The sequence below is a fragment of the Aegilops tauschii genome, chromosome 6, assembly GCF_002575655.3.
Source record: "Aegilops tauschii subsp. strangulata cultivar AL8/78 chromosome 6, Aet v6.0, whole genome shotgun sequence".
Classification (NCBI taxonomy): domain Eukaryota; kingdom Viridiplantae; phylum Streptophyta; class Magnoliopsida; order Poales; family Poaceae; genus Aegilops; species Aegilops tauschii.
In genome coordinates this window covers 466,539,153-466,567,136 of record NC_053040.3, presented here as the reverse complement: position 1 = coordinate 466,567,136, position 27,984 = coordinate 466,539,153, and positions in this window count along the sequence as shown.

Sequence of the window (27,984 nt, the reverse complement as noted above, 5' to 3'; positions counted from 1 at the left end):
CGGTCGCTCCCGCAGTCAGCCAGGAGCGAAACCTAGCCGTCGACGCAAGCCACACCAACCGCGGCCCCGCCCCTCGCCGCCGCCGGCAGGAGTCGCCGGGCAAAGCCTGCGGCTCGACGGTGGCAGGGCTTTTGTTTTCCCCTTCCGCTCGAGATCGTACGGCGTGGGCCAGGCACTCCGGAGGGAGCTCGGGGCACGTTGGTGCTCGGGATGGCGTTGGCTGGCGCTGGAAGGCTGGGGTGTTGGGGAACATAGTAATTTCAAAAAAATTCCTACGCACACGCAAAATCATGGTGATGCATAGCAACGAGAGGGGAGAGTATCATACACATACCCTCGTAGACCGTTAAGCGGAAGCGTTATGACAACGCGGTTGATGTAGTCGTACGTCTTCACGACGGACCGTTCCTCAGTACCGAATGTACGGCACCTCCGTGTTCAGCACACGTTCAGCTCGGTGATGTCCCGCGAACTCACGATCCAGTAGAGCTTGAGAGAGAGTTTCGTCAGCACGACGGCGTGGTGACGATGTTGATGAAGCTACCGACGCAGGGCTTCGCCTAAGCACCGCTACGATATGACCGAGCTGGATTATGGTAGAGGGGGGCACCGCACACGGCTGGGAGAGATCAATGATCAACTTGTGTGTCCTAGGGTGCCCCCTGCCCTCGTATATAAAGGAGCAAGGGGGGAGGCCGGCCGACCCTGTAGGGCGCGCTAGGAGGAGGAGTCGTCCTCCTAGTAAGAGTAGGACTCCCCTCTTTCCTACTCGTACTAGGAGGGGGAAAGGAAGGGGCAGAAGGAGAAGGAAAGGGGGGCGCCGCCCCCCCCTTCCTAGTCCAATTCGGACCAGAGGGGGAGGGGGCGCGCGGCCTGCCCTGGCCGGCCCCTCTCTCTCTCCACTAGGGCCCAACAATGCCCATTAACCCCCGGGGGGTTCCGGTAACCCCTCCGGCACTCCGGTAAAACCCTGATTTCACCCGGAACTCTTCCGATGTCCAAATGTAGGCTTCCAATATATCGATCTTTATGTCCCGACCATTTTGAGACTCCCTCGCCATGTCCGTGATCATATTCGGGACTCCGAACTACCTTCGGTACATCAAAACATATAAAATCATAATACCGATCGTCATAGAACTTTAAGCGTGCGGACCCTACGGGTTCGAGAACTATGTAGACATGACCGAGACACGTCCCCGGTCCATAACCAATAGCGGAACCTGGATGCTCATATTGGTTCCTACATATTCTATGAAGATCTTTATCGGTCAAACCGCATAACATACGTTCTTCCCTTTGTCATCGGTATGTTACTTGCTCAAGATTCGATCGTCGGTATCTCAATACCTAGCTCAATCTTGTTACCGGAAAGTCTCTTTACTCATTCTGTAATGCATCATCCCGCAACTAACTCATTAGTCACATTGCTTGCAAGGCTTATAGTGATGCGCATTACCGAGAGGGCCCAGAGATACCTCTCCGACAATCGGAGTGACAAATCCTATTCTTGATCTATGCCAACTCCACGAACACCATCGGAGACACCTGTAGAGCACCTTTATAATCACCCAGTTACGTTGTGACGTTTGGTAGGACACAAAGTGTTCCTCCGGTATTCGGAAGTTGTATAATCTCATAGTCATAGGAACATGTATAAGTCATGAGGAAAGCAATAGCAGTAAACTAAACGATCAAGTGCTAAGCTAATGGAATGGGACAAGTCAATCACATCATTCTCCTAATGATGTGATCTCGTTAATCAAATGATAACTCATGTCTATGGTTAGGAAACTTAACCTTCTTTGATCAATGAGCTAGTCAAGTAGAGGCATACTAGTGAGACTATGTTTGTCTATGTATTCACACATGTATTATGTTTCCGGTTAATACAATTCTAGCATGATAATAAACATTTATCATGATATGAGGAAATAAATAATAACTTTATTATTGCCTCTAGGGCATATTTCCTTCAGTCTCCCACTTGCACTAGAGCCAATAATCTAGATTACATAGTAATGATTCTAACACCCATGGAGTCTTGGTGCTGATCATGTTTTGCTCGTGGAAGAGGCTTAGTCAATGGGTCTCCCACCTGGACTTGATCCCGGATGGAATTGAAGCGTCTCTTTATGTGCTTGGTTCTCTTGTGAAATCTGGATTCCTTTGCCAAGGCGATTGCACCAGTATTGTCACAAAAGATTTTCATTGGTCCCGATGCACTAGGTATGACACCTAGATCGGATATGAACTCCTTCATCCAGACTCCTTCATTTGCTGCTTCCGAAGCAGCTATGTACTCCGCTTCACACGTAGATCCCGCCACGACGCTTTGTTTAGAACTGCACCAACTGACAGCTCCACCGTTCAATGTAAACACGTATCCGGTTTGCGATTTAGAATCATCTGGATCAGTGTCAAAGCTTGCATCGACGTAACCATTTACGACAAGCTCTTTGTCACCTCCATAAACGAGAAACATATCCTTAGTCCTTTTCAGGTATTTCAGGATGTTCTTGACCGCTGTCCAGTGATCCACTCCTGGATTACTTTGATACCTCCCTGCTAAACTAATAGCAAGGCACACATTAGGTCTGGTACACAGCATTGCATACATGATAGAGCCTATGGCTGAAGCATAGGGAACATTTTTCATTTTCTCTCTATCTTCTGCAGTGGTCGGGCATTGAGTCTGATTCAACTTCACACCTTGTAATACAGGCAAGAATCCTTTCTTTGCTTGATCCATTTTGAACTTCTTCAAAACTTTATCAAGGTATGTGCTTTGTGAAAGTCCAATTAAGCGTCTTGATCTATCTCTATAGATCTTGATGCCCAATATATAAGCAGCTTCACCGAGGTCTTTCTTTGAAAAACTCTTATTCACGTATCCTTCTATGCTATCCAGAAATTCTATATCATTTCCAATCAGCAATATGTCATCCACATATAATATTAGAAATGCTACAGAGCTCCCACTCACTTTCTTGTAAATACAGGCTTCTCCGAAAGTCTATATAAAACCATATGCTTTGATCACACTATCAAAACGTTTATTCCAGCTTCGAGAGGCTTGCACCAGTCCGTAAATGGATCGCTGGAGCTTGCAGACTTTGTTAGTTCCCTTTGGATCGAAAAAACCTTCTGGTTGCATCATATACAACTCTTCTTCCAGAAATCCATTCAGGAATGCAGTTTTGACATCCATTTGCCAAATTTCATAATCATAAAATGCGGCAATTGCTAACATGATTCGGACAGACTTAAGCATCGCTATGGGTGAGAAACTCTCATTGTAGTCAACTCCTTGAACTTGTCGAAAACCTTTCGCAACAAGTCGAGCTTTGTAGACAGTAACATTACCGTCAGCGTCAGTCTTCTTCTTGAAGATCCATTTATTTTCTATGGCTTGCCGATCATCCGGCAAGTCAACCAAAGTCCATACTTTGTTCTCATACATGGATCCCATCTCAGATTTCATGGCCTCAAGCCATTTTGTGGAATCTGGGCTCACCATCGCTTCTTCATAGTTCGTAGGTTCGGCTTGGTCAAGTAACATGACCTCCGGAATAGGATTACTGTACCACTCTGGTGCGGATCCTACTCTGATTTACCTACGAGGTTCGGTAGTAACTTGATCTAAAGATTCATGAGCAACATCATTAACTTCCTCACTAATTGGTGTAGTTGTCACAGAAACCGGTTTCTGTGATGAACTACTTTCCAATAAGGGAGCAGGTACAGTTACCTCATCAAGTTCTACTTTCGTCCCACTCACTTCTTTCGAGAAAAACTCCTTCTCTAGAAAGGATCCATTCTTAGCAACGAATGTCTTGCCTTCGGATCTGTGATAGAAGGTGTACCCAACAGTCTCCTTTGGGTATCCTATGAAGACACATTTCTCCGATTTGGGTTCGAGCTTATCAGGTTGAAGCTTTTTCACATAAGCATCGCAACCCCAAACTTTAAGAAATGACAACTTTGGTTTCTTGCCAAACCACAGTTCATAAGGCGTCATCTCAACAGATTTAGATGGTGCCCTATTTAACGTGAATGCAGCCGTCTCTAAAGCATAACCCCAAAACGATAGCGGTAAATCAGTAAGAGACATCAGAGATCACACCATATCTAGTAAATTACGATTACAACGTTCGGACACACCATTACGCTGTGGTGTTCTCGGTGGCGTGAGTTGCAAAACTATTCCGCATTGTTTCAAATGTAGACCAAACTCGTAACTCAAATATTCTCCTCCACGATCAGATCGTAGAAACTTTATTTTCTTGTTACGATGATTTTCCACTTAACTCTGAAATTCTTTGAACTTTTCAAATGTTTCAGACTTATGTTTCATTAAGTAGATATACCCATATCTGCTCAAATCATCTGTGAAGGTGAGAAAATAATGATACCCGCCGCGAGCCTCAATATTCATCGGACCACATACATCAGTATGTATGATTTCCAACAAATCTGTTGCTCGCTCCATTGTTCCGGAGAACGGTGTTTTGGTCATCTTTCCCATGAGGCATGGTTCGCAAGTACCAAGTGATTCATAATCAAGTGATTCCAGAAGTCCATCAGTATGGAGTATCTTCATGCGCTTTACACCAATATGACCCAAACGGCAGTGCCACAAATAAGTTGCACTATCATTATCAACTCTGCATCTTTTGGCTTCAACGTTATGAATATGTGTATCACTACTATCGGGATTCATCACAAATAAACCACTCTTCAAGGGTGCATGACCATAAAAGATATTACTCATATAAATAGAACAACCATTATTCTCAGATTTAAATGAATAACCGTCTCGCATCAAACAAGATCCAGATATAATGTTCATACTTAACGCTGGCACCAAATAACAATTATTCAGGTCTAAAACTAATCCCGAAGGTAGATGTAGAGGTAGCGTGCCGATGGCGATCACATCGACTTTGGAACCATTTCCGACGCGCATCGTCACCTCGTCCTTAGCCAGTCTTCGCTTAATCCGTAGTCCCTGTTTCGAGTTGCAAATATTAGCAACAGAACCAGCATCAAATACCCAGGTGCTACTGCGAGCTCTAGTAAGGTACACATCAATAACATGTATATCAGATATACCTTTGTTCACCTTGCCATCCTTCTTATCCGCCAAATACTTGGGGCAGTTCCGCTTCCAGTGACCAGTCTGTTTGCAGTAGAAGCACTCAGTCTCAGGCTTAGGTCCAGACTTAAGTTTCTTCTCTTGAGCAGCAACTTGTTTGCCGTTCTTCTTGAAGTTCCCCTTCTTCTTCCTTTTACCCTTTTTCTTGAAACTGGTGGTCTTGTTGACCATCAACACTTGATGCTCCTTTTTGATTTCTACCTCCGCAGCCTTTAGCATTGCGAAGAGCTCGGGAATTGTCTTATCCATCCCTTGCATATTATAGTTCATCACGAAGCTCTTGTAGCTTGGTGGTAGTGATTGAAGAATTCTGCCAATGACACTATCATCCGGAAGATTAACTCCCAGTTGAATCAAATGATCCTTATACCCAGATATTTTGAGTATATGTTCACTGACAGAACTATTCTCCTCCATCTTGCAGCTGTAGAACTTATTGGAGACTTCATATCTCTCAATCCGGGCATTTGCTTGAAATATTAACTTCAACTCCTGGAACATCTCATATGCTCCATCAAGTTCAAAACGTCGTTGAAGCCCCGGTTCTAAGCCATAAAGCATGTCACACTGAACTATCGAGTAGTCATCAGCTTTGCTCTGCCAGACGTTCTTAACGTCATCAGTTGCATCTGCAGCAGGCCTCGCACCCAGCGGTGCTTCCAGGACGTAATTCTTCTGTGCAGCAATGAGGATAATCCTCAAGTTACGGACCCAGTCCGTGTAATTGCTACCATCATCTTTCAACTTTGCTTTCTCAAGGAACGCATTAAAATTCAACGGAACAACAGCACGGGCCATCTATCTACAACAACATAGACAAGCAAAATACTATCAGGTACTAAGTTCATGATAAATTTAAGTTCAATTAATCATATTACTTAAGAACTCCCACTTAGATAGATATCCCTCAAATCATCTAAGTGATCACGTAATCCATTTCAACTAAACCATAACCGATCATCACGTGAGATGGAGTAGTTTTCAATTGTGAACATCACTATGTTGATCATATCTACTATATGACTAATGCTCGACCTTTCGGTCTCAGTGTTCCGAGGCCATATCTGCATTTGCTAGCACTAGAAAAAAAATACACTTCCGTGATGATACGTGTTTGTCACAGTAGGTCACGTTTTCTGTCATGCATGTACATCCATGACAAATTTATGACAGAATCAAGATAGTCATACCTGTGCTGTCATAGAAGTGTTCCATGACATTACCAAAATTATCATCACGGAAGTGTCCACTTCCATGACGATAAATCGCGCGTCACAGAAGTGCTTTCGTCAAGGGTGACCGACACGTGGCATCCACCGTAACGGAACGCCGTTAAGCTATCGGGTCCGGTTTTGGATCCGATAACCCGTTAACAGCCCGGACCAATGGGGATTTTCCACGTGTAAAATCATCATTGGCTGTAGGAAACACGTGTCAGCTCCGTGTTGGCACAGGTGTCACTCATCCAATCGGCGAGATGCGCCTATGATATGGTAACACGTGGACCGGCCCAAAAGTGGCCCATAAAGTTTAAATGGGCCGGCCCAACTAAAGGCCCACAAGATTTTGCGGACCATAATGGGCAGGCCCAACTAAAGGCCCACAAGATTTTGCGGGCCATAATGGGCCGGCCCAGGTAAAGGCCCACAAGATTTTTGTGGACCATAATGGGCCGGCCCAGCTAAGGGCTCACGAGATTCTGTCGACATTAATGGGCTGGCCCAGCTGTAGGCCCACAAGATTTTGAGGACCCTAGTAGGCCGGCCCATTAATTGGCTGCCATGTTTTGGACCAAATGCCGGCCCATATTTGATCCGGTCCATTAATGGCCTGCCACTTTCCGGGCCTAATAATGGCCCATATGAGATCCGGCCCGTTAAAAGCCTTCCACGTTCTGGGCCAAATTACGGCCCAGATCAGGTCGGGCCCTTTAAGAGGCTTTGGGCTAAATTATGGCCCATATCAGATTCGGCCCGTCAACTGGACGATATGCTTTTGGGCCCACTTGCTAAAGGCCCATTTAGTAATTCGGCCTGATATTAGTTTCGGCCTGTTAAGGGCCCGTTTAACATTTCGACCCTATATTAATTTCGGCATGTTAAAGCCCGTCATATAGTTGGGCCTAACTACGGCCCGGTTTGCATCCGGCCTGCTCGTAGCCGATAATCTGATTGGGCCAAACAAGGACCGAGAAAATTTTGGCCTGTTATAAGCCCATGATTTGATTGGCACATTCATGGGCCGGGGTCTATTTCGGCCTGCTGCCGGCCCGTGAGCTGTTCGGCACGTTTCAGGCCCAACCTACTTTTCAGCCTCCTAAAGGCCCATTGAGTTTTCTTGGGAAAATAGGGCCGGTGGTATACTCGGCCTATTAAAGGCCCAAATCTACTGGTGGGCCAGTTTACATTTAGGCCTGTTAACAGACCAAGATGACGGGGCCCATGATGCGGATCATACATGGTGATTTGCATGACGGCCCGATTATGTACCGTAATTTTACGGTTTGGCCGGTTTACTGCGAAGACAGGATATATATACAGTAAAATAACTGTAGCATCGTGAATAAGAAAAAAACCTATACTATAAAATAAAGAAATTACGGCATATTACATCCACTGGGCATCAAAGTTCGCCACTATGATAATAAAGCACAAGCAAACAGCAGATTACATACACTGGGCATCAAAGATCACCACCAGTGCAACTAAACACGCCAACAAAATAATATACAAAACCGACAGCACTTCAATAGAGTTCAAGAAAGGTTAGCCCTGCACGGGAGCTGCAGCGCAAGCAGCTAAGCAAGCTGGTGAGACTGCACTTGTTTGACACTTATATCCTCCTCACTCTGGAAGATAAACAAGCAGACAGATGACAGGTTTTGCACATATAAGTATCAGTGCTGACAATTCATCACATTTCTTACTGACGAATAAAGTGACACAGTTTAAAATAGCATTAACACAATATGGTATTGTTCTGGTCAAGACATGGCAGGAAATGACATTGTGAAGGAGTTGGCAGCTTCACGACACCACTGGATTACAGATCAAGAACTCATAAGTATCAATGATTAGTGTGCTGTCAATTTATCCCATTTCAGATTGGCAAAATAAGATCACTTGCTTTGTATAGTATAATTTACATGGTATGAAGAAGGAACTTGGTTGTACAACTAAAAACTTAAATTGAGAAGGACAAACTTTTGTTTATGAACTGGAGTACATAATAAACTTTAAACATGCAATTTGATGCAAACACCAAAAATAAACAGTTGTTGCAGTCATGCCTAAGCAAATACACACAACAAAGTTTGAAGGCTTGAGAAGGACAAACTTACATTATTGGTGAAGGCAGGCTCTATAAAGCCCTTGTCCATGCTGATGGGGGGCAATTCAAGAAGTTTACCACAGAATCTTCTTCATAAGCATTGCCTTTATTCTACATTTTGTTAACAGTAAATATAGATGTGACAATATAAGAAAAAATGGAGAATATTTAAGATAAGATGAAGAGTGATGCTACATAACCAAGTAGCTATAAATGTAAGTACAGCGATACATGCAAAAGGTACAACCAAGAGCAATGCAGAGCTAAACTTCTTCAGTACCATCGGTGTTATCCAACCTTATGGTAAGAGTAAATATAGATCTTATGTGTAGAAAATGGAGGGCAAAGGAAAATGAGATGCAGAGTGATGGTACATGAACAACTATCTGTCAATATAAGTACACTGATAAAGGACAACAGGTACTTACAAGAACAATGCAGAGCTAAAAAAAATCATTGGCATTGGATATATTCTACACTAATGTAACCATTCATACAGATAAGATAATTTGGAGCGAACAATTGCTGTCACATAATGAACCAGGTATGTATGCAAGTACAGTGATACAGGACAACAGGTACTAACAAGAGCAAAGCAGCGGGTAGCATATTTGGGATATCCTGTCGTTCTTTTCAAACCGGAATTCTTTTTCGAGCAGATTTCTTACAAAAAAGATCCTTAAGGCACATGCGGAAAAGTAGAAGTTCAAATTGTCATGCGATATCATAGACAGTACCTCATCCTCAGAACGAGACCAGTGCATAACAAGGTTTTTCCATTCAATGTCTTCTAAATTTAGCACAGGAGACTTCACCAGTAATTCGTTTATAGACTTGCCATCAAAGTGTGATTTCCTCAGGTAACACCAATACTGTTGCAATACTTCCTTGAAAAGCTCAAGCAAGCTTTGCTCGTCATGACTATCCAGATTGACCCTTGCCTACTTACAACAATGTAATGTAAATCATTGATGTGTTCAATCAGCAAAAAATAGGAAAATAATTACCATGAATAATAGCACTTACACGTAAGTGGGACAGAAAGATGTGAAAATGGTGTTTGTCTTCACTATAATCTTCCAATGATAGGAATATTTGCACGTAGTCCCTAACAACATGGAAAGCATTGTCTTTTAAACTGGGAATAACTGGAATGGGGTTCCAATCTGCAGGAATTGGCCGTCTCTGCAGTTGGGATAGGTCTTCGGCCGGTGGACTTGCTGTAGTTTTTGCTGGAGTGGGTTTTTTCTATGGTACGGCTGGTGCTATGGCAACTGAAATCGGCATACCTTTTGCTAGAGTGCAGGTCCTGTGTGGTGGGGCTATTGGTGTGGCTAGTGAAGTATGGGTACAGTCTGCTGGAGTCGGTCCTACGTTTTGTGTCACTGGTTGTACAGCCAATATAAGTGGGGTGTTGTCTGATTTCTCCGGCACAAGCACGTTTTTCAAGGACTTTGCTGGTGCTCCTTCAGGTTCGGCAATCACCCTCTTCCTTTATGATGTCTGATGCACAAGAACAACATTTGAGTGGAAAAACATGGTATGATGACAGATATAATATGTATTGATAATGGATGGGCATGGCATCTCGACATATATGATGAGTAAACTAAGAAGATGGTGGTGCAACAAAGTAGAAGAAATGCAAGACAACATATGCAAGATACGCGCAATCAATATAACCTTGCCAAATTAGAGCAGGCACCTTGATGGGTGAACATGACAGGCCATCTGCCTTTGACTCCTCGAGGATAGAATAGTCATTAGGATCATATTCTGAACAAGAATCTACAGGTGGGGAGCGTATGAGTTTCATTGCATCCAGAATGGCACTCAATGCCTTGGTGCCAATTTTGTAAGTCATTGCAGTGTTCCACAATATTCTTGTGATGCGCGGATTCTGATATTCACTGTAATTATGTATAATATCTGAGAACCATGTAAACATAAATAGTTGTGAGATTATCTTTGTAATGCAGAGGATATTCCAATATAGGGGTGCCCCTGTAAACACTTGTGTGCTATCACTGGATTCTGATGAGAGAGCTCATGTGTGCTGTAATATGGTGCGTGCATTTATATAATCTGGCACAAGTACACAAAAAAATACGCTCCAGAATTAAGGATAGTTGGCAGATGATAGGTTCAAAATATACTGTATAGAGAGTTTATTGCCAAACCATGATAACAAGAGCACACAGCAACTAGGCAGATCATAGTTTACATAAAAGGGGTACACCATAACCACGATATATAAATCAGGAAAGTGGAACTGGCTTGAAAATACGATGTTGTATTGCCGCTAGTAATTGAAAGCCTATCGATCAAGTACATGCCAGCTCTATCAGCTGTTGACTGCAGATGTCCATGCTCCCCTTCCTGACAAGGAACATACTGTACGTACTAAATACAGAATAACAAAAGAGGAACATTGTGACAGCCTGGTTTTTGCCCTCTCTCATTTGCCTGATTTTCAGTTGGAGTCAATTTGAAATTTGGAGTTTTGAATATTTTCATATGGACTTAAACACTTGGGTACCCTTGGCTTTCACCAGTGCTTCATTTCCCTCCCTAACCATCATTCCCCTTCTGATCCACCCCAAAATAATCTTTGGAATATTTTTCTTAAATGAAAAATATTCATTTTTCTCTCAAAAACCCCAGCTAGTTCTATATGCTCCAAAGCAACCCCAATTTTTATGGCCCAGAAAAATCTGAGATAATTCACAAATATTCTTTGAAACCTAGGGCACCTTCCTGAGCAAAAATATTTCATCACTTTTTGGAATATTTTTGCTACAGAAAATATTTTCTGTTCTGGACAGAAATGGTGGTTTCTACATCAACTACCATTTTACTTGCTCCATTGTGCATCGATTTTCTTGAGCATCTTCACCTTAGTAGATCATGGCTAACCTCCAAAGCGCAGCCCCCAACTCCCAGCCATTTGACCTCGGTAACCTCTCAAAGTTACTGACCAGAAACTTACTTGGCATGTAAAAACTCCTCTACTGCACCTGGATCCAAACCAAAGCGTGGTAAACTTCAAAACCACCACGAACAACATGCCAGACATGATTTTTGGACGTAGGCTGGCCTGAGGGAAGAGTTCGCGCGGTGACCACGCGTGTCCACCATGCCATGCCTGCGTGTCGACGCGCTCTGAGTGCCGCCGAGCGCTCTGTTCGCGTGTGCTTGCTTCCCCCGTCTGCCTGAGCATGCCAAACGTCGCCACCATCCTCGTCTCAACGCCATTAACTTCCCCCTGGCGCTCGCCGACGCCGGAGCTCGCCGCAGCGAGCACGGGCATGGTCCGGCCAACCCAACAGTGTGGTGCGCACTGTGCTCGTCGCCTTCTCCTCGTTCCTGTGCTCGTCCCCGTTCGCCAACAGTCGTCGCGTGAGCTGCGTCGCCTTCTCCCCCTCTCACGGACGCCGCTTGTCGCCGGGCACCGTGGACAGGTGTCCACCGGCGGAGCCCGAACCCCCCTCTCCGCTCGCCTATAAATGGAGCAGCCCCCAGCCTCCTCGAGCACCATCCACCACTCCCACACACCCCACAAGCGGGTAGGAAACCGTAGCCCGACCGGCCAGGCTGCGGGCCGCCGTCCTCGAGCTCGAGCTCGCCGGCGATCCCCTCTGGTCGTCGCGGTAGCTCCAGCCCCTCCCAGGCCAGGGCGACCCTTCCAGGGCCTCCGCCTCTCTCCGGTGAAGCCATCCCGTCCCCCTGGAGCCCCTGGAGTTGCCTCTGCTCACCGTCTTCCTCATCTCCAGCGACCACCGCGTTCTGCCTCCGCTTGCGAGGCCAATTCCGACGCCGTCCGGCCACCCCTAGCTACGCTACGGGTATGGGCAGGTGCGCCTCCGTCCCCTCTCTCCATCCCTCCCTCTCGTTTTGGCCAAGGAGTCCTCGTCGCCGGTGAGAGCTCCGGCGAAGCCGCGACTCCCTCTGTTTCCTTCTCCCCCTCCTCCTCACCTGACTAGCAGGGCCCGCTAGTCAGCCACTCTGTACGCGCGTGAAGCGGTACGAGTGGTGGCGCCCCTGGGCTTTACGCCTTCGATGTCACCCCCCAGTTTGTTTATTTTTATTCAAATTCATTTGAATTTACCGAACGCTTCAAACAACCATAACTCTTCAACCATAAGTCCAAATGAATTGATTCTTTTTGCATTTTGTTCTTTGCAAAGCAATCTAGCAGCTCACCAAAGATGAGATTTTTCTGAGCTGTTTAGAATTTCTGGTGATTTTCAGAAGTGTTCTTGATATTTTCTTTTTATGCTTAAAATTATTTTTCAGAGGGTGAGGCTTGTCTTGAGGATCACCAGAAGGCTTGTGAACCTCATCTGCACTAAGGCAAGCCACAACAACATTTTCATGGTGTCATTTCAATATTTATGATTTTCTTACTTGAATGAAATGATTAATCCATGCATTTAAATAACTATTGTGTTATTTATATTCTGTTAAGTGTTTGTTAGTTATTATGCTTGATTTACAGAATGTTGAAACTAGCTTAGTTGGTAAAGCAAAGCTAAGATCTATTTGTGGTGATGATAAAAAGAATTTTTATTATGCATGTTAGTAATTACTTAAAGTTATTTTCTTGCATAAATAAAATAGTAAAATTTGCTAGAAAATATTCTGTTAAGTACTTGTTTAGCCATTATGCTTGACTTACAGAATGTTTGAACCTAACTTGGTTGGTAACGAAATTAGGAATTGTTTGTGGTATAATCTTTGCTATGCATGTCAGAAATTAATCGAAGTTACTTTCTTGCATGAGAAAATAATAAAACTTGCTGTAAAATATTTTGATTAAAGTGTGAGTTACCCTGACCAGGAAAATAATATAAGTTGTTGATGTTTATGCTTAGTGTGAACATGGTTGGCATCAGTCATTTTTGTTAATATGTGATGCATGTGTAGTTTTGCATTTCATGGCATGCTATGACACCGGTCATTTTCGTTTAAGTTGAACCTGAATATAACTCAACTTGAATATATCGTTGACTGGGTCATGGTGCCACTGAATCGAGTTTTTCCCAGTGCAACCACATTTGCCTTTGTGGGAAGGCCTTGATTCGGTCCATTGACATTGCCTCTGGTCGGTGCCTCCAACTAGGGAAGTTTATGGCATGCTTACCCTGGCCCGGTAAGCAGGCATAACCTTGTGTGCCCATTGTTGAGATTATGGTACCGGGTCCCTGAGTGGGATCATTTTGGCCACGACGGTGGTCGTTGTGTCTTTGGTAGACACGGGGCCACCCAGGACTAGCCCGTTGGGGATTGGGCTGGCAATGCATGGTAAACCGGTTGCTCTGAGCCGGGGTGCCACAAACATGTTAAAGAACAGAAGAGGAAGCGTATTCTTGAGGTTCCACTTAATTGCATACAATGTTTGTTGCCCACACATGATGAATCACAGCGCCCAAAGAAATGCAATTCCATGTTGTCTCTCTATATGTGGCAATTTTGAACAAGAGTCATTAGGATCATAGTCTGAACAAGAGTCAACAGGTGGGGAGCGTATGAGTTTCATTGCATCCAGAATGGCACTCAATGCCTTGGTCCCAATTTTGTAAGTCATTGCAGTGTTTAGCTTCAAGAGTGGACTGCTGCTAGTGCGACACAAAGCAACTACATAGATCATAGTGTAGATATAACGGGAAAACCGTAAGCATCAGAGTAAAATCAGCAAAGTGGAACTTGCTGGAATATATGTGCTAGTATTGCCGGTATGGCTAGAAAGGCTTCGGATACCAGCTCTTTTCAACTGAAGGTGCGGTACTGTTAATATCAGTGTAACTCTCAAAGGTGACACAGCTCCCCGCATTTCCTTGCTATTCTTATAGGATTCAAGTGGGCAGGCCACTAAAACTCCTATTCCCATGTTTACAAAATCCTACGAATCAAAGAGGCACGAAGAGTTCAAAGTGTCCATACCAACCGACCGTAAAGACCTCTACACTGCAAATGTCCCTGCTCATCTTCACTACAAGGAACATACTGTAGTACTATCATACTCCCTCCGTTCCAAAATATAAGTCTTGGTAGAGATTTCCGCTATGGATCACATACAGATGTATCCAGATACATTTTAGAGTGTAGATTCACTCATTTTGCTCCATATGTAGTCCATGGTGGAATCTATACAAAGACTTGTATTTAGGAACGGAGAGAGTACTTGTTAAAGAAGAACGGAAGAGGAACATGCTAAAGAAGAGCAAGCAGATTTTGGATAATAAAATGTTCGTTGCGCAGTGCCCACACATGATGAACCAGAGCGCATTAAGAAAGCAACTCCCTGATGTCTCTCTATATGTGGTGCAAGAGCTTTTTTGAAAGTAAAGTAGGAACATTAGCTGACCAATTAAATGTTATCTGTTTTAGTAATATCAGCATCATATCAGATTCGTACTTGAGCAACAAGTTTGGAATTATGGGTGGCACGTTGTTTAGCGTGATGGCACTAGTAGAAAACAGGGCTTTCGTTCGGGCATGGCAAGCCCATTAGTCCTGGTTCAGTCACGAACCGGGACCCATAGGGGCATTCGTCCCGGTTCGTGAGCCCAGGGGGCCGGCCGGGGCCTCGTGGGCCTTGGTCCCGGTTCGTATGGAACCATTCGTCCCGGTTTGAGGCACGAACCGGGACTAATGGGCCTCGCTCCTGGCCCACAACCATTGGTCCCGTTTCTTGGCATGAACCGGGACAGAAGGTCCGGATTTAGTACCGGTTCTAGCCACGAACCGGGACAAATGAGCTGCCTATATATACCCCATCGCCGCAGCAGAGCACTCCACAATGCTCTATTTTTTCTGGCCGTCGAGGGGAGGGCATTTGGGTGCTCTAGCTCACCTCCTATGCACATGAGGTGTTCGATGAAATGTCTGAGCCACACTAGTTAATCTTTCTCCTCTCGAAACTCGACCTCCGAGCTCCATTTTCCCCGAGATTTGTCTAGGTTTAGCGGTCCGTCACGTCCCGTCCCCGTCTTCACCGCCGTCGATCGCCCGCGCCGATCTCGTCGCCAGCACCACCGTGGTGAGCCTCTTGTTCTTATCTTCTTTCTGAAAGAAAAAAATTCTTACTTCAGATAGATACTTGTCTAATTTTGTTACTTTTATTATTCCTTCTTATTATATAGTGCGATGGTTTTGGTATCCGCCCCCGTCGGCCCTCGTCCTGTCTATGATTCGGATGTGGTATATATTATCTTTATAACTATTGGTTCATTTATTGTTTATGGAAATTATGCCGACCAACGTGACATAGATTTTATTTATCTAGGAGGTATGTGAACCGGAAATTCCAACCGACCCTATTGTCGAGAGGTTAAATTTAGTTGAAGAAGGAAACAATTTCTTGAAGGAAAAAATAAAAAATTTTGAGGAGGAGAAGATGATATTGGAGTTGCATGTTGCGGATGTCGTCGATGATCACAAGATCAAGATGGATGCAATGCGCTTGAAGATTAGAAAGATTAGAAAATATGCCATTCATACCGAGGCTTGGTATCATTATGCCGTTGGATCAATTGTTACCTTGGTTGCGATTATGATCGCATTTGTTTTCGCATTGAAATGTTTTACATAGTTTCAATGTATGGTTTAATTAATTAGATGCTCTGGAGAGCCATATATATGTTGTTAGATGAGAACTATGTATGTACTTTGGTTCTAATGTGATGATGAACTTCTATTAATTTGGTCACTTAATTATCTATTCATGATGTTCTGTAATGGTTTTTGACACACTTAATTATATATAATGCACGCAGATGAACCGGCAATGGATGTACGGTGACAGACACACCTCCGAGTACATTAAGGGCTTGCATGATTTTCTCGAAGTGGCTGAGGCAAACAAGCAGAATGGTTTTATGTGTTGTCCATGCCCTATATGTGGGAATACGAAGTCTTACTCTGACTGGAAAATCCTTCACACCCACCTGCTTTACAAGGGTTTCATGCCACACTATAATGTTTGGACGAGGCACGGAGAAATAGGGGTTATGATGGAAGACGGCGAAGAAGAAGAGGACGATGACAACTATGTGCCCCCTGAATACGGTGATGCTGCAACGGGGGAAGATGCTGAAGATCAAGAGGAACCAGACGATGTGCCCAATGATGCTGCAAGGGGGGAAGCTGCTGAAGATCAAGAGGAGCCAGTGCCCGATGATGATGATCTCCGCCGGGTCATAGTCGATGCAAGGATGCAATGCGAAAGTCAAAAGGAGAAGCTGAAGTTCTATCGCATGTTAGAGGATCACAAAAAAGGGTTGTACCCCAATTGCGAAGATGGCAACACAAAGCTCGGTACCGTACTGGAATTGCTGCAGTGGAAGGCAGAGAATGCTATGCCTGACAAAGGATTTGAGAAGCTATTGAAAATATTGAAGAAGAAGCTTCCAAAGGAGAACGAATTGCCCGACAGTACATACGCAGCAAAGAAGGTCGTATGCCCTCTAGGATTGGAGGTGCAGTAGATACATGCATGCCCTAATGACTGCATCCTCTACCGCGGTGCGTACAAGGATCTGAACGCATGCCCGGTATGCGGTGCATTGCGGTATAAGATCAGACGAGATGACCCTGGTGATGTTGACGGCGAGCCCCCCAGGAAGAGGGTTCCTGCGAAGGTGATGTGGTATGCTCCTATAATACCACGGTTGAAACGTCTATTCAGAAACGAAGAGCATGCCAAGTTGATGCGATGGCACAGTGAGGACCGTAAGAAAGACGGGAAGTTGAGAGCACCCGCTGACGGGTCGCAGTGGAGAAAAATCGAGAGAAAGTACTGGGCTGAGTTTGCAGCTGACCCAAGGAACGTATGGTTTGGTTTAAGCGCGGATGGCATTAATCCTTTCGGGGATCAGAGCAGCAATCACAGCACCTGGCCCGTGACTCTATGTATGTATAACCTTCCTCCTTGGATGTGCATGAAGCGGAAGTTCATTATGATGCCAGTTCTCATCCAAGGCCCTAAGCAACCCGGCAACGACATTGATGTGTACCTAAGGCCATTAGTTGAAGAACTTTTACAGCTGTGGAATGGAAACGGTGTACGTACGTGGGATGAGCACAAACAGGAGGAATTTAACCTGCACGCGTTGCTGTTTGTAACCATCAACGATTGGCCCGCTCTCAGTAACCTTTCAGGACAGACAAACAAGGGATACCACGCATGCACGCACTGTTTAGATGACACTGAAAGTATATACCTGGACAAAAGCAGGAAGAATGTGTACCTGGGCCATCGTCGATTTCTTCCGACCAACCATCAATGTCGAAAGAAAGGCAAGCATTTCAAAGGCGAGGCAGATCACCGGAAGAAGCCCGCCATGCGTACCGGTGATCACGTACTTGCTATGGTCAACGATTTACACGTAATCTTTGGAATGGGTCCCGGCGGACGAGCTGTTCCGAATGACGCTGAGGGACACGCACCCATGTGGAAGAAGAAATCTATATTTTGGGACCTACCCTACTGGAAAGACCTAGAGGTCCGCTCTTCAATCGACATGATGCACGTGACGAAGAACCTTTGCGTGAACCTGCTAGGCTTCTTGCATTGAGGGGGCTTCTAGCGGAAAACGTCAGATTAGCCATTGTGAAGCTATGTGCATTCCTCAATGCAATCTCTCAGAAGGTGATTGATCCAGAAATCATACCAAGGCTAGGGAGTGATGTGGCGCAATGTCTTGTCAGTTTCGAGCTGGTGTTCCCACCATCCTTCTTCAATATCATGACGCACGTCCTAGTTCATCTAGTCGACGAGATTGTCATTCTGGGGCCCGTATTTCTACACAATATGTTCCCCTTTGAGAGGTTCATGGGAGTCCTAAAGAAATATGTCTGTAACCGCGCTAGGCCAGAAGGAAGCATCTCCATGGGCCATCAAACAGAGGATGTCATTCGGTTTTGTGTTGACTTCATTCCTGGCCTTAAGAAGATAGGTCTCCCTAAATCGCGGTATGAGGGGAGACTGACTGGAAAAGGCACGCTAGGAGCAGACTCAATAATATGCAGGGACGGGCATTCTTGGTCTCAAGCACACTACATAGTTCTACAGAACTCTACCTTGGTGACCCCGTATGTCGATGAACACAAGAACAGTCTGCGCTCCAAACACCCGGAGCAGTGTGACGACTGGATTACATGTGAACACATCAAGACTTTCAGCAGTTGGTTGGAAACACGTCTCAGAGGTAACACCACTATTTGTGATGAGTTGTACTCGTTGTCCAGGGGACCATCTTCGACTGTATTGACTTACAAAGGATACGAGATAAATGGGAATACATTTTACACGATCGCCCAACATCAAAAGAGCACCAACCAAAAGAGCGGTGTCCGCTTTGATGCAGTAACCGAGAGGGGAAAGGACACATATTATGGTTACATAATGGACATATGGGAACTTGACTACGGACATGATTTTAAGGTCCCTTTGTTTAAGTGCAAATGTGTCAATCTGTCAAGAGGCGGGGTACAGGTAGACCCACAGTACGGAATGACAACAGTGGATCTGAACAATCTTGGGTACACTGACCAACCGTTCGTCCTAGCCAATGATGTGGCACGGGTTATCTATGTGAAGGACATGTCTACCAGATCGAGAAAAAGAAAAGATAAGGAAGCGAATACATCATACGATGAGCCAAAGCGCCACATAGTTCTTTCAGGAAAAAGGGACATTGTGGCAGTGGAGGGCGAGATAGACATGTCTGAAGATTATGAAAAGTTCCATGAAATTCCTCCCTTCAATTCAAGGCTGACCCAAGCATCCTGATAAACGATGAAGATTATCCATGGTTACGGCGCAATAAGCAAATGACACAAGCGAAGAAAAAGTGAAGACTTTCTCCCGCAACTATTATGATGATACCATGCCAACTTTGTAACAGAGGAGTATGATACCATTGTCCGTTTTGTACACGAAGTGCATCTAGTTTTTGCCGTAAACCTCTCAACTTTCTTACACATGCTATGTGGATGAAATGATGATACCATGCCAACTTTCAACCTTTTCAGAGTTCATTTGAAATGCTTTTCAATTTTAGGGTCTTATAGCTCAAAATAATTAGTAAATGCATGAAAAATGGTGCATGAAAAATAACAAATAAAATAAATAAGTAATTAGAAACAAAATAATATAAACTTTATTAAAATATATAAGTAGAAACAAAATAAAATAAAATTTAATAAAATTTATGAAACGAAAATTAACAAAGTATTTTCTGTTCAAAACATTATAAGAAACCTCTAGTATTATTGAAACTAAAATCATATAAAATTGATGCAACTAAAATTATCGAAGTATTTTCTGTTCAAAATCATTAAAAGCAAAAAGAATTTTCATAAAGAACTTTTTTGATAGAAACTTTAATAGCAAAAAGAATTATCATAAAGTAAAATAAATAAGTAATTAGAAACAAAATAAAATAAAATAAATAAGTATTTTGTTTTAAGTAGAAACAAAATAAAATAAATAAAGCAAAAAAGAAAACAAAAAAACTGGGAAAAAATAAAAAAATGCCACCTACTGGGCCACCACGGCCTGAATACGACTAGAAACCCATCCATGGGCCAGGATTCAGGCCCGCAGAAGGCCCAGCAGGCCCACAGGCATAGCAGTGCAAGATTAGGCCCAGAGGCCTGCAGTTCAGAGGAGTTCAATGGAGATGGCGGGGCAGGGCTTATAAACATGTCCTGCCGCTCCTCGGCTAGCGAGGTGGGACTAAACATCCCACCGCACCACGGCATTGGCAGGTGCAGGACATTGGTCCCGGTTGGTGCCATGAACCGGGACCAATGCACACCTTTGGTCCCGGTTCGTGGAACCAACCGGAACCAATGCCCCCCTTTAGTCCCGGTTGGTGCCACCAACCGGGACCAAAGGCCGCCGCTTCCGGTTGGTGGCACCAACCGGGACTAAAGGGGGGCATTGGTCCTGGTTGGTGCCACGAACCGGGAACAAAGCTCTGGGTATATAACCAACACTTGTGAAAATTTTTATCTTCATCTCGCAGTTGCCCCTGACGACCCCTCGACGACATCGACGCCGCCAGGCTGCCCCGACGCCGCCCGCCGCCCCCGCCGTCGCCGTCGCCCGCGCCCGTCGTCTCCATCGCCCGCGCCCGTCGTCGCCGTCGCCCGCGCCCTCGCCGTCGCCGCGCCCTCGCCCGACGTCGTTTTCCGCGCGCCGTCCCTGCCCCGACGCGCGCCGCCCCTGTCCCGCGCCCTCGCCATCGCCGCGCCCTCACCCATCGCCGTCGCCCGCGCCCGTCGTCGCCGTCGCCGCGCCCTCGCCCGACGTCGTCGCCGCACGCCGCTCCTGCCCCGATGTATTTTTTAGATATATGTATTTTTTTATGTATGTTCACATATGTATGTATGTATTTTTTACATGTTTTTTGTATGTATGTATGTATTTTTTCAATTGTAATGATGTTTTAAAAATACATATATGCAAAAGTTAGATTTTTAGAAAAGTTTGTAAAAAATACATCGAAGTTAGGAAAATTTAGAATGTGCTAAATATGTCAAAAATGTAAAAAATGATGGTTAGATTTTTGTGGTTGTAAAAGAGTTAATGATGTTAATTTTTGTGGTTGTAAAAGAGTTAGGAAAATTTAGAATGTGCTAAATATGTCAAAAATGTTTTTTTGTTCATAGAAAGTAATTTGTTCATAGAAAGTTTTTTGTTCATATACAGAAAGTTTTTATATATGACTATGGATATATGAGCAATGATGATCCATGGATGTATGCATTGATATATATGAGAAACGATGTTCATAGAATATTTACCAAGTATATATGTATTTTTGTTCATAGCATTTTTTCCATTTATATATGTATGTGGCTATTGATGGATATATATGAGAAATGATGATCCATGGAAAAGTTTTATATATGCAAAAGTTACATTTTTAGAAAAGTTTTATATATCTAGCTAGGACAGGAAGAAGAAGAAAAAGAAGGAGAGGAAAAACAAAAATAAGAAGAGGAAGAAAGGAGGAGAAGAGGAGAGGAAGAAGAGGAGAAATAAAAAAGAAGAGGAAAAAAGAAGAAAAAGAAGAGGAGAAGAAGAAAGGAATAGAGGAGAAGAAGAAAAAATAGAATATCTATTTTTTCTTATCTATTTTTTCTTCTTCTCCTCTATTCCTTTCTTCTTCTCCTCTTTTTTTTTCTTCTTTTTCTTCGATCTTCTCCTCTATTCCTTTCTTCTTCTCCTCTTTTTTTTCTTCTTTTTTTTTTCTTCAATCTTCTCCTCTATTAATATCTTCTTCTCCTCTTTTTATTTCCTCTTCGTCTTCTTATTTTTTATCGGATATGTCGTTGTCGATATACCCCGTGTCCTGATAACTTCAACACGAGGGGGGGGTTCGACCTACCCCCTCCTCGATAGCATTATTTTCCCATGTATGTATGTCATCCTTGTCGATATAACCCCCTCCCGGATAACTTCGACCGTGATAACTTATACCACGGGAGCACCCCCCGGCCCTCTCGCTCGACCAAAACTCTCGAGCACACCCAAACCCTAGAAAAAAATGATGTCGGTCTCCTACCCCCTCCCGCCGCGCCCCTACCCTTGAAGCGTTGCCGAGGCCACCCCAAACCCGGAATAAGATAGGTCTACGTTTGCACTAATATATCCACCTGCTGTCATGTTTGTGTAATAATTGCCATGTTGTAATATTTGTAGAAACAATGGAGCACGGACGAGACGAGGAAGCAGAAGAGGTGTTGGGGGACATAATCTTAGCCGGAGGTGATATCTTGTTGTATCTTAACGACAATGATGGTCTGGAAGAACAGGGTGAAGAAGCAGGCTACGGTGATCGAAGAGTGGAGGAGGAAAGACATGATTATGATGGCTCCGGTGACCCAATGCTGGTGCAAGAAGGAGCCCGTGGTGACGGCTCCGGTGACCGAACAGAGTCCGGCCAGGTAAATATATTAGTTAAGCCTGTGCTGACTAGCTAATTGATGCATTCATTGTTTGGGTATGTACACATATTAAATAACTCTCGTCTTTCTTCTTTTTTCTAGCCCTCCGGATAGAGCACAACTTCGGTAAAGAGACGAGGCCCTAAGAGAAAGTTGCGCTCGGATGAAAGGTTTGAGATCACAGCAATCGCACGCGGCGGCCAACCGATTGAACCCATCCGGACAAAGGAAGCATTTGCTGCTCAGTGCGGGGTTCTTGTTAGGGACAAGATCCCGATCAGCATCCACCAATGGTATAAGCCTAAGAAGGAAGACCCTGAGGTGTCTTATGTCAATGATATGCAGAAAGATGATCTTTGGACTGAGCTGAAGGCAAATTTCACCCTACCGCCAGAGGAGGATCCGGAGAAGCTAGTTAAAGAGCAATTAATCAAGTCTCATGCTCTTAAGAAGATGGCAGACCTATTCAGGAGGTGGAAGAATGTGCTGAAAACGTTTGTCGAAAAAGAAGAGACACCAGAATTCATCGGCCGGTATGAGAAGATCAGAGATCACTGGCCCGCATTTGTGGCCCACAAGACATCGGAAAAGTGTAAGAAGATGTCAGCGACAAACAAGAAGAATTCGAAGAAGAAGCTTCACCATCGCACGGGGTCAGGTGGCTACCTCAAAGCCCGGCCCAAGTGGGCCAAGGCTAAGAATGATCTGCTTGATAAAGGGATCGAACCAGAGACAATGAACTGGCCAGACCGTTGCCGGACTTGGTTCTTTGGGGCTGGCGGAAAATTGGACCATGTATCAGGGAGGTGCGTTTGGACGGACGAGCTTTTGAGAATACCAGTCAAGAGGCTTCAACACTATATCGATGCAGCGCAGCAAGGGACGTTCGTTCCAGAGAGAGAGAACGACGAGCTCACAATGGCCCTCGGGAATCCTGAGCACCCTGGACGGACACGAGGCACGCCAGGCTCCGTTCCGTGAAAGGCTGGTTTTCCGGACGCAGGCGGTTACAAAAGCCAGGAGAGGAGGAAAAAAGTGGAGCAGACCCAAATTCAGATGCTACACGAAAGGGTTCAAGCGCTAGAGGAACGAGACGCCAATCGACATGCCGAAACTACCCCCGAAGCTACCCCGCCATCTCAGCGGAGAAGCAGCGTGGCTTCCACCGAGCTGCTTCAGCTGGAGCATGTCTTGACGGCTCCTGCTAGCTACCCCGTGGATGCTATCATGGAGTCTCAACATTGCCACCTTATGACGTAATGGCAGAACTTCAAAGTCAAGGCGGCTGTTGGCTCTGTTTTACCTCCTGAATCCGGCGCAACCTACCACTGCCGGCCGATTCCAGAAGGATATGCTAGTGTGATGGTGGATGAAATAACGGAGGGACTTGAGGACCTCCGGCTTGACCACCCTACCGGTGAAGGGGAGACTCGGCTGGGTTCTGCTCTGAAGACTTCATGCCTATGGCGGAAGGAGCTCATCAATCATCCGAACTGGAGGCCTCCGGCGAGTAAGGGCACTCCGCCTCCTCCTCCGCCGAGTGATCAGGGCACTCAGCCTCCTTGTCCGGCGCGTGGCGGCACTCCGCCTCCTCCTCCGGTGAGTGATCAGGGCACTTAGCCTCCTTGTTCGGTGCGTGGCGGCACTCCGCCTCCATCTCCGCCTGCGCCGGCGCGCCAGAGCAGCCAGCCTCCTCCTTCTCCGCATTGTCAGCAAGGGCGGAAGGGACCCGCCGCCGCTCCGGCTGCTCCGGCGCGTCATAGTCCTTCTCCTCTGCCTCGTAAGCAAGGAAAGAAGACAGCCGCAGCCGCTCCGTCTGCCCTACCAGCGTCTAGCAGTACAGCCAGAGGCGGGAGGCAATATAGATTCGGTCCTTCTCTGAAGACTCCAGAGAAGTTACCATACGAGAGGACCGAGGAGGAAACCAGGAAGATCATGCGAGCCGAAGTGACGAACTTCTTTGAAGGGGTGAAAGCAAATAAACATCCACCTCCAGAGGAGAAGGTAGATCCGGTGAAAGCGAAGCACACTCTGGCTGCCCTGACAAAACCACCAAAGTCTTCGCCGAAAGGCAACTATGAACGCATTATTGCAAAGACATTTGCCGAAGCGGAGCGGTCGGGAAGTACTGTCAGTGATCAAAGGTTAAAAGAACGACGAGCTGGGAAAAAATTGCCCAGCTCGGCGAACAAGCGAACCAATCGTGCCCCCCGCTCAAGGTGTCTAGCGACATTGTCGCTAATGATCCGAGGATGGTGCCCGGTTATAGCAATCTTGGAGATTACCTGCCCGACGATGTACATTATGATATCTTGGAGGTGGACGAACACAAATACCATTACGGGAAGCCTCTCGTCAAAGATGAAAGATCTCTAACAACGATGATGCGAAGATTACATGATTGGTACATGAAAACCTGCAGAGAGTCTGGGGGAAGGGATACTTTGACGCTGAGAGTTAAACCGGAGCATGACCTTGTTGGAATTGAACTGTTGAATGTTCCATTTGAGGAGTTCTTCCAGTTTTTCAATCAAAAGGCCCTTGATAAATCAACGGTCACTTGCTACTGTCTGTAAGTAGTACTACTTCTGTCATTAAGTCTCTCTATATAGGTCAGCTCTTTCATTGCATGTATTTATAATTATCCTCACTATATTATGCAGATTGAAGATCGCCGAATTGAAGAAAAGACAAATCGGTGATATTGGGTTCATTAACACAAATCTCATACATGCAACTGAGGTTAAATATCATGCCGAAAATACCGAGGCCAACTTGCTATGATCGTTGGTAATAAATGAAAACAAAGATATAATACTCTTTCCTTACAACTTCAAGTGAGTGTTACTGTCTTGTGCATATTCGGTTTCCCTTATTAGTCCAGGTTATAGTAAAGTAATTGATGACTTATGTGTTGGAAATATGCCCTAGAGGCAATAATAAAATGGTTATTATTATATTTCCTTGTTCATGATAATTGTCTATTGTTCATGCTATAATTGTGTTATCCGGAAATCGTAATACATGTGTGAATACATAGACCACAACATGTCCCTAGTGAGCCTCTAGTTGACTAGCTCGTTGATCAACAGATAGTCATGGTTTCCGGACTATGGACATTGGATGTCATTGATAACGGGATCACATCATTAGGAGAATGATGTGATGGACAAGACCCGATCCTAAGCATAGCACAAGATCGTGTAGTTCGTTTGCTAGAGCTTTTCCAAATGTCAAGTATCATTTCCTTAGACCCTGAGATTGTGCAACTCCCGGATACCATAGGAGTGCTTTGGGTGTGCCAAACGTCACAACGTAACTGGGTGGCTATAAAGGTGCACTACGGGTATCTCCGAAAGTGTCTGTTGGGTTGGCACGAATCGAGACTGGGATTTGTCACTTCGTATGACGGAGAGGTATCTCTGGGCCCACTCGGTAATGCATCATCATAATGAGCTCAATGTGACCAAGTGTTTGGTCATGGGATCATGCATTACGGTACGAGTAAAGTGACTTGCCGGTAACGAGATTGAACAAGGTATTGGGATACCGACGATCGAATCTCGGGCAAGTAACGTACCGATTGACAAAGGGAATTGTATACGGGATTGATTGAATCCTCGACATCGTGGTTCATCCGATGAGATCATCGTGGAACATGTGGGAGCCAACATGGGTATCCAGATCCCGCTGTTGGTTATTGACCGGAGAGTCGTCTCGGTCATGTCTGCATGTCTCCCGAACCGGTAGGGTCTACACACTTAAGGTTCGGTGACGCTAGGGTTGTAGAGATACTAGTATGCGGTAACCTGAAAGTTGTTCGGAGTCCCGGATGAGATCCCGGACGTCACGAGGAGTTCCGGAATGGTCTGGAGGTGAGGAATTATATATAGGAAGTCCAGTTTCGGCCACCGGGAAAGTTTCGGGGGTCACCGGTATTGTACCTGGACCACCGGAAGGGTCCCGGGGGTCCACTGGGTGGGGCCACCTATCCCGGAGGGCTCCATGGGCTGAAGTGGGGAAGGGAACCAGCCCCTGGTGGGCTGGTGCGCCCCCCTTGGGCCTCTCCTACGCCTAGGGTTGGAAACCCTACGGGTGGGGGGCGCCCCACTTGACTTGGGGGGCAAGTCCCACCCTTGGCCGCCGCCCCCCCCTTGAGATGGGATCTCTAGGGGCCGGCGGCCCCCCGTGGACCCCTATATAAAGAGGGCGGGAGGGAGGGTTGTGCACCCAAGCCCCTGGCGCCTCCCTCTCCCTCCCATGACACCTCTCCCTCTCGCTGAGCTTGGCGAAGCCCTGCCGAGATCCCCGCTACTTCCACCACCACGCCGTCGTGCTGCTGGATCTCCATCAACCTCTCCCTCCCCTTGCTGGATCAAGAAGGAGGAGACGTCTTCCCCAGCCATACGTGTGTTGAACGCGGAGGTGCAGTCCGTTCGGCGCTCGGCCATCGGTGATTTGGATCACGACGAGTACGACTCCATCAACCCCGTTCACTTGAACGCTTCCGCTCGCGATCTACAAGGGTATGTAGATGCACTCTTTTCCCTCTCGTTGCTAGAATACTCCCTAGATTGTTCTTGGTGATGCGTAGAATTTTTTTAATTTCTGCAATGATCCCCAACATTATGCATGCGTGCATAGCTTCCACTATATTGTCCTAGAGATTAAGCTTGAGCAGGGAGTAGTAACCGTCTTAGACTCGAGACGAAAAGATCCCCAGGACTATGCGGACATGACTCAAATGCTCGAGAAGTAAGTTAAATTGATCATTATCCACCATATCAGCAACTTTGTTCATTTCCTGATATCAAGTAATTGTTTTCTTTGTCTGGCAGGGTTTGGAGAAAATTCACCAAAAAAGCTCCGGGACTGCCGAAGAAGCTGCAATTTAAACACCCGAAAGTAAGTACTATAGTAGCATGTTCCGCGCATCTCCTAGTGATTCAAGCGCTAGTTTCATCAATACCATTTAGCATGCTTGCTTATCAGTTTGATTGACCTCTATTTCTTGTAAAGTGGTTGTGGCAGGAACCCGGGAATAATTACTGTGGATACTACGTTTGCGAGTCCATCCGCTACATGACCTGTGAGCGGGGCTACTCTGACGAACAATATGAAGTGCGTAAGCAATAATATTCACAATTTTATTTTATTACCATCATTTGTGTTGAGTTTCATTTATTCATATATATATATGTATTGACCCCCTTCTTCAAATTAGATGTTTCGGAAGCGGGATGAACTCCTAGCACCAGATCGTATGCGAGCATTTCAAGAGGAATTGGCGGCATTCTTCCTTGACCACGTGATCGCTGAAAACGGAGAATACTATGTGGACCCTGTGTTCTTACAATTTAATTAGGAGATTATATTATAAGAGAAAATTATTGTATATATGTAGCCGGTAGTGTCGGATAGATATACGAGAACTTGTTGTTCGACCAATCTCTCGGAGAAGGAGAGGTGGTCGATATCACTTCTCTCTGTATGCATATGTTCATGACGATCTTCTGTTTCCTTCATTTGATTAC